Source organism: Astyanax mexicanus, chromosome 18 (genome assembly GCF_023375975.1).
Source record: "Astyanax mexicanus isolate ESR-SI-001 chromosome 18, AstMex3_surface, whole genome shotgun sequence".
NCBI lineage: Eukaryota > Metazoa > Chordata > Actinopteri > Characiformes > Acestrorhamphidae > Astyanax > Astyanax mexicanus.
In genome coordinates this window covers 35,710,444-35,722,743 of record NC_064425.1, presented here as the reverse complement: position 1 = coordinate 35,722,743, position 12,300 = coordinate 35,710,444, and the positions used below count along the sequence as shown (strand labels likewise).

General features: G+C 36.0%; 1 protein-coding gene across 7 annotated transcripts in view; it reads left to right on the top strand.

Annotated features, from left to right (window-relative positions):
- mffa (mitochondrial fission factor a) overlaps positions 1 to 12,300 on the top strand; it is a 583,551-nt gene that overhangs the window by 544,112 nt on the left and 27,139 nt on the right. The window contains exon 7 of one of the 7 annotated variants that reach the window (XR_007425390.1): positions 6,403 to 6,444. The exons of 5 other annotated variants lie outside the window; for them this stretch is intronic. The gene's annotated coding sequence lies outside the window, so the exon portion shown is untranslated. Of the gene's footprint in view, positions 1 to 6,402; positions 6,451 to 12,300 lie in introns of those variants that run through there. One more of the 7 variants, XR_007425396.1, reaches the window with a different exon arrangement.

Here is a 12,300-nt window from a genome sequence, read left to right as displayed (position 1 = left end):
CCTTCAACAGGGCGGCTTCTAATGGGCTAAGCATAATTTTGGCAGCATTATATTTAAGTCTGCCGAAATTATACTCCCCTTATCATCTCAGCACTGCAAGCTCCGAATGTCATGCAATTCATGTTTCATACATGTCATAGTGTGTACAGTATGTCCTGTGATGCATTTTATTATATCTTCAACAGTGCGGCTTCTAATGGGGCGAGTATAATTTTGGCAGCATTATTTTTAAGCCTGCCGAAATTATACTACCCCTATCATCTCAGCACTGCAAGGTCTGAATGTCATGCAATTTATGTTTCATACTTGTCATAGTGTGTACATTATGTCCTTTGATGCATTTTACTCTATCTTCATTAGGGTGGCTTCTAATGGGCTAAGCATAATTTTGGCAGCATTATATTTAAGTCTGCCGAAATTATACTCCCCTTATCATCTCAGCACTGCAAGCTCCGAATGTCATGCAATTCATGTTTCATACATGTCATAATGTGTACAGTTTGTCCTGTGATGCATTTTCTTATACCTTCAACAGAGCGGCTTCTAATGGGGCGAATATAATTTTGGCAGCATTATTTTTAAGCCTGCTGAAATTTTACTACCCCTATGATCTCAGCACTGCAAGGAATGAATGTAATGCATTTACATATATGCTATGGTGTGTAGAGTATGTCCTGTGATGCGTTTTTCACTATCTTCAACAGGGGGGCTTCAACTGGGGAAGTATCCAGTCAAAACTAATTCCATCTTTCTGTCTTCCTCAGACTGCCCACCTGTCTGACCCGATACCAATTGGCTCTTCAGGAACTCATGTCTCCTGTCGGCCAGGTTGTTGGAAGTTTCTGGAAGTCATCCTTCCCTATCACTCACCACAGTTCAGCTGCCCATCACCCAGTTTATTCACCTGCCTTGCACTAGCTGTTTACTCTCCACTACTAATTTCAATGAAGTTTACATGAACTCTAACTGCTTTCATTACTCATATTACACATGGATATATTAAACCTGTCGTTTCAAGAGAGAGAAACTGTATCAGTGTATTTTGTTCAGAAATTCAAAAAGATGTGTAAAATGCACTAACATCTTCTTTTCAACATTTCCAAAGTGTGTGGATTCATTTGTGTGTTGAATGTATTAAAGTCTGTTTTTGAACGATTCAGGCTAAGAGATGCGTTTCTCTCATTCAATAGAGCATTAACTGCTTCTAGTGTTGTTTTCAACTGAAAACATCTGTTTAGATCAGAATTAAGTTTATAAGACCTAAAACACATTATAACTGTGTAAAATGTACCAACTTGTCGTTTTCAACATTTCTTTTAAGTGTTTGGGTTCATTTGTATGATCAATTAATTAATAAAGTCTGTTTTTCGACGATTTAGGCTAACAGAAGCGTTTTAAGAATAGTTTTGAGCTCCACTTTCACTCCTTAGAGCGAAGTGTTGTTTTGTACAGGAAACTTCTCTTTTGATCAGAAATGGGTTTTTAAGACCTAAAACACATTATGACTGTGTAAAATGTACCATATCATATAATAAAAAAATCTTAAGACTTGGGGTTCATTTCTATGTTGAATCTGAGAAAACCGTTTTACGCTTAATTTTGAGCTCCTCTATCACTCCTTCGAGCGACAACTGCTTCAAGTGTTGTTTTTTAATGAAAACTTCTCTGTCGGTCAGAAATGAGTTTTTAAGACCTTAAACACATTATAACTGTGTAAAATGCATGAACATTTCGGTTTCATTCTTTCTTAAGTGTTTGGGTTTATTTGTTTGTTGAATGTAGTAAAATCTTTTTTCTTAGAGCGAAAACTGCTTCAAGTGTTGTTTTGCACTGAAAACATCTTTTTCGGTCTGAAATGAGTCTTAAAGACCTAAAACACATTGTAGCTGTGTAAAATACACTAACATCTCGTTTTTGTCGTTTCTTTAGTGTTTGGGTTCATTTGTACGTTGAATGTTGTAAAATCTTTTTCAAGCTGAGAAAAGCGTTTTACACTTAGTTTTGCGCTCCTCTCTCACTGCTTAGAGCGAAAACGGCTTCAAGTGTTGTTTTTGCACTGAAAACATCTCTTTGGTCAGAAATGAGTTTTTAAGACCTAAAACATATTAAAACTGTGTAAAATACACTAACATCTCGTTTTTGTCGTTTCTTTTTAGTGTTTGGGTTCATTTGTATGTTGAATGTTCTAAAATCTTTTTCAAGCTGAGAAAAGCGTTTTACACTTAGTTTTGAGCTCCTCTCTCACAGCTTAGAGCGAAAACGGCTTCAAGTGTTGTTTTTACACTGAAAACATCCCTTTCGGTCAGAAATGAGTTTTTAAGACCTAAAACACATTATAACTGTGTAACATGTTCTAAAATCTCGTTTTTGTCATTTATTAAGTGTTTGGTTTCATTTGTGTGTTGAATGTTGTAAAATCTTTTTTCACACTGGGAAACGCGTTTAACGCTTAGTTTTGAGCTTCTCTCTCACTGCTTGGAGCGAAAACGGCTTCAAGTGTTGTTTTGCACTGAAAACATGTCTTTAGGTCAGAAATGAGTTTTAAAGACCTAAAACACATTATAGCTGTGTAAAATACACTAACATCTCGTTTTTGTCGTTTTTTTTTAGTGTTTGGGTTCATTTGTATGTTGAATGTTCTAAAATCTTTTTCACACTGGGAAACGCGTTTTACGCTTAGTTTTGAGCTCCTCTCTCACTGCTTAGAGCGAAAACGGCTTCAAGTGTTGTTTTGCACTGAAAACATCTTTTTCGGTCTGAAATGAGTCTTAAAGACCTAAAACACATTGTAGCTGTGTAAAATAGACTAACATCTCGTTTTTGTCGTTTCTTTAGTGTTTGGGTTCATTTGTACGTTGAATGTTGTAAAATCTTTTTCAAGCTGAGAAAAGCGTTTTATGCTTAGTTTTGCGCTCCTCTCTCACTGCTTAGAGCGAAAACGGCTTCAAGTGTTGTTTTTGCACTGAAAACATCTCTTTCGGTCAGAAATGAGTTTTTAAGACCTAAAACATATTAAAACTGTGTAACATGCTCTAAAATCTCGTTTTTGTCATTTATTAAGTGTTTGGTTTCATTTGTGTGTTGAATGTTATAAAATCTTTTTTCACACTGGGAAACGCGTTTTACGCTTAGTTTTGAGCTCCTCTCTCACAGCTTAGAGCGAAAACGGCTTCAAGTGTTGTTTTTACACTGAAAACATCCCTTTCGGTCAGAAATGAGTTTTTAAGACCTAAAACACATTATAGCTGTGTAAAATACACTAACATCTCGTTTTTGTCGTTTCTTTTTAGTGTTTGTTGAATGTTCTAAAATCTTTTTCACACTGGGAAACGCGTTTTACGCTTAGTTTTGAGCTCCTCTCTCACTGCTTAGAGCGAAAACGGCTTCAAGTGTTGTTTTGCACTGAAAACATCTTTTTCGGTCTGAAATGAGTTTTAAAGACCTAAAACACATTACAGCTGTGTAAAATACACTAACATCTCGTTTTTGTCGCTTCTTTTTAGTGTTTGGGTTCATTTTGTATGTTGAATGTTCTAAAATCTTTTTCACACTGGGAAACGCGTTTTACGCTTAGTTTTGAGCTCCTCTCTCACTGCTTAGAGCAAAAACGGCTTCAAGTGTTGTTTTGCACTGAAAACATCTTTTTCGGTCTGAAATGAGTTTTAAAGACCTAAAACACATTGTAGCTGTGTAAAATACACTAACATCTCGTTTTTGTCGCTTCTTTTTAGTGTTTGGGTTCATTTTGTATGTTGAATGTTGTAAAATCTTTTTCAAGCTGAGAAAAGCGTTTTACACTTAGTTTTGAGCTCCTCTCTCACTGCTTAGAGCGAAAACGGCTTCAAGTGTTGTTTTGCACTGAAAACATCTTTTTCGGTCTGAAATGAGTCTTAAAGACCTAAAACATATTAAAACTGTGTAAAATACACTAACATCTCGTTTTTGTCGTTTCTTTTTAAGTGTTTGGTTTCATTTTTGTGTTGAATGTTGTAAAATCTTTTTTCACACTGGGAAACGCGTTTTACGCTTAGTTTTGAGCTCCTCTCTCACAGCTTAGAGCGAAAACGGCTTTCGGTCAGAAATGACTTTTAAAGACCTAAAACACATTATAGCTGTGTAAAATACACTAACATCTCGTTTTTGTCGTTTCTTTTTAGTGTTTGGGTTCATTTGTATGTTGAGTGTTCTAAAATCTTTTTCAAGCTGAGAAAAGCGTTTTACACTTAGTTTTGTGCTCCTCTCTCACAGCTTAGAGCGAAAACGGCTTCAAGTGTTGTTTTGCACTGAAAACATCTCTTTCGGTCTGAAATGAGTTTTTAAGACCTAAAACACATTATAACTGTGTAACATGCTCTAAAATCTCGTTTTTGTCATTTATTAAGTGTTTCGTTTCATTTGTGTGTTGAATGTTGTAAAATCTTTTTTCACACTGGGAAACGCGTTTTACGCTTAGTTTTGAGCTTCTCTCTCACTGCTTGGAGCGAAAACGGCTTCAAGTGTTGTTTTGCACTGAAAACATCTATTTCGGTCAGAAATGAGTTTTTAAGACCTAAACCATGTTAATATGTATTAAAAAAATATGTCCTTAGGTTACTTGACTGGTAAATAGTGTTATGTTTTCTTCGCGACACTAGAGGACGCAAGAACACAAAACATATGAGTAATGTTGCTCATGTTGTTTCGTTGGCACAATGGACTTCCCGTAGTTGGACACTTTTATGCAGGAGAGTTTCACATGTATACGTACAGCCCAACTGGCAGATGGTCACGTTCTGTAAAATAAATCAGCAAAAATGAAAAGAAGTCGTCAGCTCCTTCCTAACGCATCGGTAGCAGCAACACTCTGCTGTTAGACTCAACAAACCACATATTAACTATGTAAAATGTACCACATCATGTAATAAAGAGTTGGGGTTCATTTGTATGTTGAATGCTGAAAAAGAATTCACGCTGAGAAAACCGTTTTACGCTTAGTTTTGAGCTCCTATTTCACTCCTTAGAGCGAAATCTGCTTCATGTGTTGTTTTGTACTGAAAACATCTCTTTCGATCAAAAATGAGTGTTTAAGACCTAAACCACATTTTAACTGTGTAAAATGCAATAACTTCTTGCTTTCAAACAGTTGTTATGTGCTCTCTAAAAAATAATATACTAGATCTACTTAAAAAATGATGTAACAATTTGCATGAATCGTTTTGCAATCCTAACTAGAATGATGGATTTTAGAACGTCGTTTTGCAATTCCAACTAAAATGTTGTTCTTTATCTGCTGTCTATCTATATAAATGTAAATTGGGGTTTTCAAGAATGTCTTTAATCTGGCATGACAAAGAATCATTAAACAAATGAGCCATTTTTAAGATTTGTATTTGCATCAAATACAAACTGGCATGCTTCACATCAAAACTTTGGGACAGGTATCACGGGGAGTTATCATCATTCATGAGGAATGTCTTGTATTGTCTTTTTTTCAGCATCATTAAAACATGTCGATGTGCCTCTGGCTGTGGATTGTACAGGGCAGGAGAGACTGCAGGTTTGGAGAGCTCTGGTTAAAGGCTTCGCGCTCGCAGTTTTTTTAACGTTAAGCTACGAATGTGAATGTTAGTTAACTAGCTAACTAGCTAACCACTGCGAACGTTAGTTTGCTAACTAACTAGCTAACTAGCTAGTGAGATAACCTAGACAGCAAGCTAGCAGAGGCTGTGCAGTGCAGTGCAAAGCTTCATAAGATTCAATTCTCAGTGTCTTTTTGTTTTAAGTAGTGTGTAATGAATATAGCAGTTCCAAAGTGCAATATATGATTTAAAAGAACTGTTTACGTACAAAAATGGCAAGATAGATAATGTATATTTTTATGTGTATATATTGTATACTCCAAAACAAGATATTGTACATTTCCTGAAAACAGTATACCCTGATAAAATCATACACATTTTCCCAATGTGACACTTATCTCACATTATTAGAGGCTAATGAAAACGTTCTAATATTGTAATATTATTATATATGTAACAATACGTTGTAATAAAATGTAGCATCTTTCAACAGGTCTTTTTGAACATGAAGAATAAAAGTAGAACAATCCTCAAAACGAAAGGAAAGGTTAGTCACATGTTCAGTTTTTTTGTAATTACTAGTTAAAAGGTATTGTTGTGTACAGTTCAGTTTCAGATTTTGGTAAAGTAGTCCAAAAATATTAAAGAATATTAAAAAGGGTCACAAGATTATCTGAATGTGACGTAACCTGAGCTTTGATACGGTTTAGCTAGCTGTCTAAATTTGTCTGTTGATTGCCATGAGCAGTAAGTGGACCAGTACTTACAGCCAAGTGTCCCAAAGACTGCAACACTGCTTCTAGCAGTGTTGTAAAAGTATATTATACTGTGTGCTCTGTTCTAGTGATTTAGCAAGAACTAACATACAGAAGAGCCTACAAGAAAGGTATTTTTGCAACATTTTGATTTACCTCATACAGTTGTTAATTAATTTTTGAGAATTAAATGCATGCACATTAACTTGCCAGTTTTTTTATACACCATGGACCTTTGAAGTCTGTTTTACGTTTACAGGTTCCATTTACAACCCAGACATCACATTCAGAATCAAACATCACAACTACTGCACTTCGTGTTAACCCAAAGAAAAAGGCAAAGATTGACTACAAAGCATTATTCCTTTAATATAGAAGCCTACTATTTTTTTTTCACTACAACTATATTATTAACAAGAAGATTGTACAATTGTGTTTCATTATAATTAGTTTGTATCAGTATTTATTTAGATCTGTATTTTTTCAGGTGCTTGAAATTGTGAACTCGAGACCTGAACCGAATGCTTTACAGAAGGAATTGCCTACAAGAAAGGTATTTCTTGCACAATTGTATGATTCACAGACATAATGAAGGCAGATGTTATTTATTACTATAATATTATGTTTGTTATTATATTATGCTATATTATATTAGATTATCCCACCTATGATGCAGGCCTGGACAATTTAAACAAAGTGGTGTGGTTTATTATTCTTATTTTTGCAGCATATACCAACATACAACTTAACTTTTGCTTTTTTTAACTGTTAAAAAAAACAATAGAAAATGCAATAGAAATATATTATAAATAAAAAGTTTAATACTGTGTTCACCATCTTTCAAAAACTTGTTATCCTGGCATTTATCAAATTATACTGCAAACATCTGCATTACTCTAGGTTTATGGCATCTTGTTGCTTCCTTTGTAGTTCTCTGGGAATTTTCCAAATTTATGATTATTACCTTCATCAGGTTACTTGTTGGTCATCATCAATTACATCACCTTTTTTGCTCAGGCCTACATTGCGGTTCCCCATTATACATCAGCTGTATAATTACATATTGTAGACTATTACTCTCATTCCTCCACAGATTTATTACTAGTAGACCACAGAAACAATGTAAACTAGATGTTTTTGGATAATAGACCATTCTCAGCACAAAAATTTAATTGACTTGATCGTGACATCAGCAGAACTTTTCTCTTTTTTTTCAATTGATTTCTGTGATTGTGAGTTTAACATTTTTATGTTTTTTATTTAATTTTGTGCTCACACACTGTCAAAAAAGGCACAAAAGCACATGGTTGAGGCTCTTAAAGAAGATCTCAGAAAGAGAATGTGCCCTGATCCCAACACAGCCCCTCCACTGTGTGATACAGATACAGACTCAGAGGTAAGAGTTGTTGGCCTGGAATCCACAACCATAAAAAGTCACTGGAAATTGTGAGTTTCAGCAGTAGTAGCTAAAAATGTAGTCCTAACCAAAAAAATCAATAGTTTTGTTTATGGTGAAAGAGAACAGATCTTAGAATTCTGTTAAGGCTTATCGGTTGCAAAGACAGAGCTGCATAATTGAAACTTTTATTTTCCATGTTCAGAGTTTTACTTTAGGGTCTTCTAGAAGAGGTTAATGTTTTCTAAATATATACTGTACGTATATATTAACCGTTTTGGCTATTTTCAAGCAAAAGTACGCAATGGGTTAAAACCCTATTTTTGTTGGTGGAAATGCACAGAACAGTTCAACATTTGGTGCGCGAACGCGAACAAAGCCCGTTCCACGTGGGTGGAAAAGAGCTCTTTGTGGTAAATGCTGTGCCCTGACCTTTTTCAATAGGGTTCTGTATTTAATATGTAAATCAAGTTACATTTAAAACTCACATTGCTGATTTAACACTGGCAAATTTGCTGTGTTTGCAATGTATATTTTTGCTTTTAAACCTGTTTATCCTATACACAATGCAAAATATGATTTCCTGTATACCTTTTTAATTTGGTGTGGTAGGTTGCTCACACTCTTGCAAAGGCAAATATGTTATAACATAGTTCATTACTAAGTTTATTGTTACATTTAAATGTTTGTTGTGTTAAAGAGTCTGATAGATGCTGAAAGTGAGGAGAGCTTTGTGCAGCCTCCGAAAAAGAGATCTGTGCTCATTGAGGACATAGTGTCAGCACTTAAAGGTATGTAACATACCACAGTATGTATTATTTGTCTCTCAACAAAAAAACAAGTTATGTGACATCCCACAAATTCTTTAATCGTGTTCTTGTTTTTTTTTAATTAAAGTTACCAGATATTGTGAAAAAACTGAAGCAGGTTGTGTCAGCAATTTAAGGCTCCTCCTCTCTCACTGGCACCCTCATGCTAAGGGCAGGGGCAGTATACATTGAAAATATGTTATACTTTGAGAAAACCATTTTTGCAGCCTGATATGTGTCAAAGTAACATTTATGTGAATGACTGGACCCAAGTTTTACAAGCAGAGCACAGGTCAAAACATCCCACTGCCCATTATAGGGCTTTGTGTACCTTTGGGGAAAAATAAATTCAAATAAACAAACAGTTAAATATATATAAAGGTTTATTTATCCAAATATAAAATCTCATATCAACTTATCAATTTTAGCAAGTGCAGTGTGCAGCTATAGTGACTGGAGCACAGCATACAGGCTGACTACATACATGGTGCTGTGAAAAAAAGATTATAAAGATGAATACCCATCTTTATAAGATTTTATAAAGTATTAAAGTTTTTTCAGTATTAAGAACTGAAAAAACACATTCCCTGTTGTTTTGACACTGTTGGTTGTAATGGTGTATTTGACTGCCTAGATTTGCAATGTTTTAACAGCGTGTGGTGGATCATCTATAGATCATCTTTAGATCATCTATAATCCCCTAGTGTAGAAAGATGTCTTTGCAAATAGTGTTTTTTTCTTAGTCCTGATTTTTGTGATAAGATGATGTCATTTCCCATCCTGAAATCTGTGAATCTATGAATCAGTGTGATTACTTAGATCACAAGGTGCTGGTTTCTAAGTAGTTCCCAGAATTCAGAGGAGCTCTGCAGGAGGAAGAGCTTTCTCTTATAAAGCACCCCAACTCTGAAATAACCTTCCCGAATATGTTCGGGAAACAGACACTGGCTCAATCTTTGAGTCTAGACTAAATACGTACTTGTTTGGTCTAGCTTTTGGTTATTTTTTTCCCTTTAGATAAGACTGCAGAACCAGGGGTTCATGGACATAGGAAATTGTGGTACACTAAATGCTGGTGCTGTTGTTCACCCACTGTACTCAGTCTCTGAAGTTTGTGGACGATGGAGTTGGTGCATGCCAGTGTTTCAGGGTGCCTTCGTGTTACTTTCTGTTTTTCTGCCTTTAATTAGGCAGTTTGACTCAGATCTGCTGAAGTCATTAGCCACACTTTGGTAATGTTTTATATTATGGGTTTTACATAAATCCAGTCAAAATTAATTCCATCTTTCTGCCTTCCACTGAGTTACTGATTGCCCACCTGTCTGACTCGATACCGATGGATGTTGGACCTTCAGGATCTCATGTGCCCCTATGGTCACAGCACTGCAAGGTCTGAATGTCATGCAATTAATTTCACATTAATGTCATGGTATGTAGAGTATGCCCTGTGATGCATTTTACTCTATGCTCAACAGGGTGGGCTTCGACTGGAGTAAGTATAGTTTTGGCAGCATTATTTTTAAGCCTGTTGAAATTATACTCCCCCTATCATCTCAGCATTGCAAGGTCTGAATGTCATGCAATTTATGTTTCATACATGTCATGGTGTGTACAGTATGTCCTGTGATGCATTTTAATATATCTTCATCAGTGGGGCTTCAAATGGGTGAGTATAATTTTGGCAGTATTATTTTTAAGACTGCTGAAATTATACACCCCCTATCATTTCAGCACTGCAAGCTCTAAACGTCATGCAATTTAAGTTTCATACATGTCATGGTGTGTACAGTATGTCCTGTAAATCATTTTATTATATCTTCATCAGGGCGGCTTCTAATGGGGGGAGTATAATTTTGGGAGCATTATATTTAGGACTGCCGAAATTATATTCCCCCTATCAGCTCAGCACTGCAAGGTCTGAATGTCATGCAATTTATGTTTCATACATGTCATGGTGTGTACAGTATGTCCTGTAAATCATTTTCTTATATCTTCATCAGGGCGGCTTCTAATGGAGGGAGTATAATTTTGGCAGCATTATTTTTAAGCCTGCTGAAATTATACTCCCCCTATCATCTCAGCACTGCAAGGTCTGAATGTCATGCAATTTATGTTTCATACATGTGATGGTGTGCACAGCATGTCCTGTGATGCTTTTTACTATATTTTCATTAGGGGGCTGTGTAATGGAGGGAGTATAATTTTGGCAGCATTGTTTTTAAGCTTGCCGAAATTATACTCCCCTTATGACCTCAGCACTGCAAGGTCTAAATGTCATGCAATTTATGTTTCATACATGTCACAGTGTGTACAGTTTGTCCTGAGATGCTTTTTACTATATCTTCATTAGGGGGCCTTCTAATGGAGGGAGTATAATTTTGGCAGCATTATTTTTAAGCCTTCCGAAATTATACTCCCCCTATCATCTCAGCACTGCAAGCTCTGAATGTCATGCAATTCATGTTTCATACATGTCATAGTGTGTACAGTTTGTCCTGTGATGCATTTTCTTATACCTTCAACAGGGCGGCTTCTAATGGGGCGAGTATAATTTTGGCAGCATTATTTTTAAGCCTGCCGAAATTATACTCCCCCTATCATCTCTGCACTGCAAGGTCTTAATGTCATGCAATTTATGTTTCATACATGTCATAGTGTGTACATTATGTCCTGTGATGCATTTTACTATATCTTCATTAGAGGGGCTTCTAATGGGGGAGTATAATTTTGGTAACATTATTTTTAAACCTGCTGAAATTATACTAAACCTATCATCTCAGCACTGCAAGCTCTGAATGTCATGCAATTCTTGTTTCATACATGTCATAGTGTGTACAGTATGTCCTGTGATGCATTTTCTTATACCTTCAACAGGGCGGCTTCTAATGGGGCAAGTATAATTTTGGCAGCATTATTTTTAAGCATGCCGAAATTATACTACCCCTATCATTTCAGCACTGCAAGCTCTGAATGTCATGCAATTTATGTTTCATACATGTCATAGTGTGTACAGTATGTTCTGTGATGCATTTTATTATATCTTCAACTGGGCGGCTTCTAATGGGGGGAGTATTATTTTTGCAGCATTATTTTTAAGCCTGCCGAAATTATACTCCCCCTATCATCTCTGCACTGCAAGGTCTGAATGTCATGCAATTTATGTTTCATACATGTCATAGTGTGTAAATTATGTCCTTTAATGCATTTTACTCTTTCTTCATTAGGGGGGCTTCTAATGGGGGTAATATAATTTTTGCAGCATTATTTTTAAGCCTGCCGAAATTATTCTCCCCCTATCATCTCAGCACTGCAAGGTCTCAAGTCATGCAATTTATGTTTCATACATGTCATGGTGTGTAGAGTATGTCATGTGATTCTTTTTTTATATCTTTAAACAGTGGTGCTTCAAATGGGGGAGTATAATTTTGGCAGCATTATTTTTAAGTCTGCCCAAATTATTCCCCCCGTATGATCTCAGTGCTGCAAGGAATGAATTTAATGCATTTACATATATGCTATGGTGTGTGGAGTATGTCCTGTGATGCATTTATCTTCAACAGGGGGGCTTCAACTGGGGAAGTATCCCGTCAAAACTAATTCCATCTTTCTGTCTTCCTCAGACTGCCCACCTGTCTGACCCGATACCAATTGGCTCTTCAGGAACTCATGTCTCCTGTCGGCCAGGTTGTTGGAAGTTTCTAGATAGATAGATAGATAGATAGATACTTTATTGATCCCGAAGGAAATTTAGCAGCCAGTAGCAGTTACACAACACAGTCGAA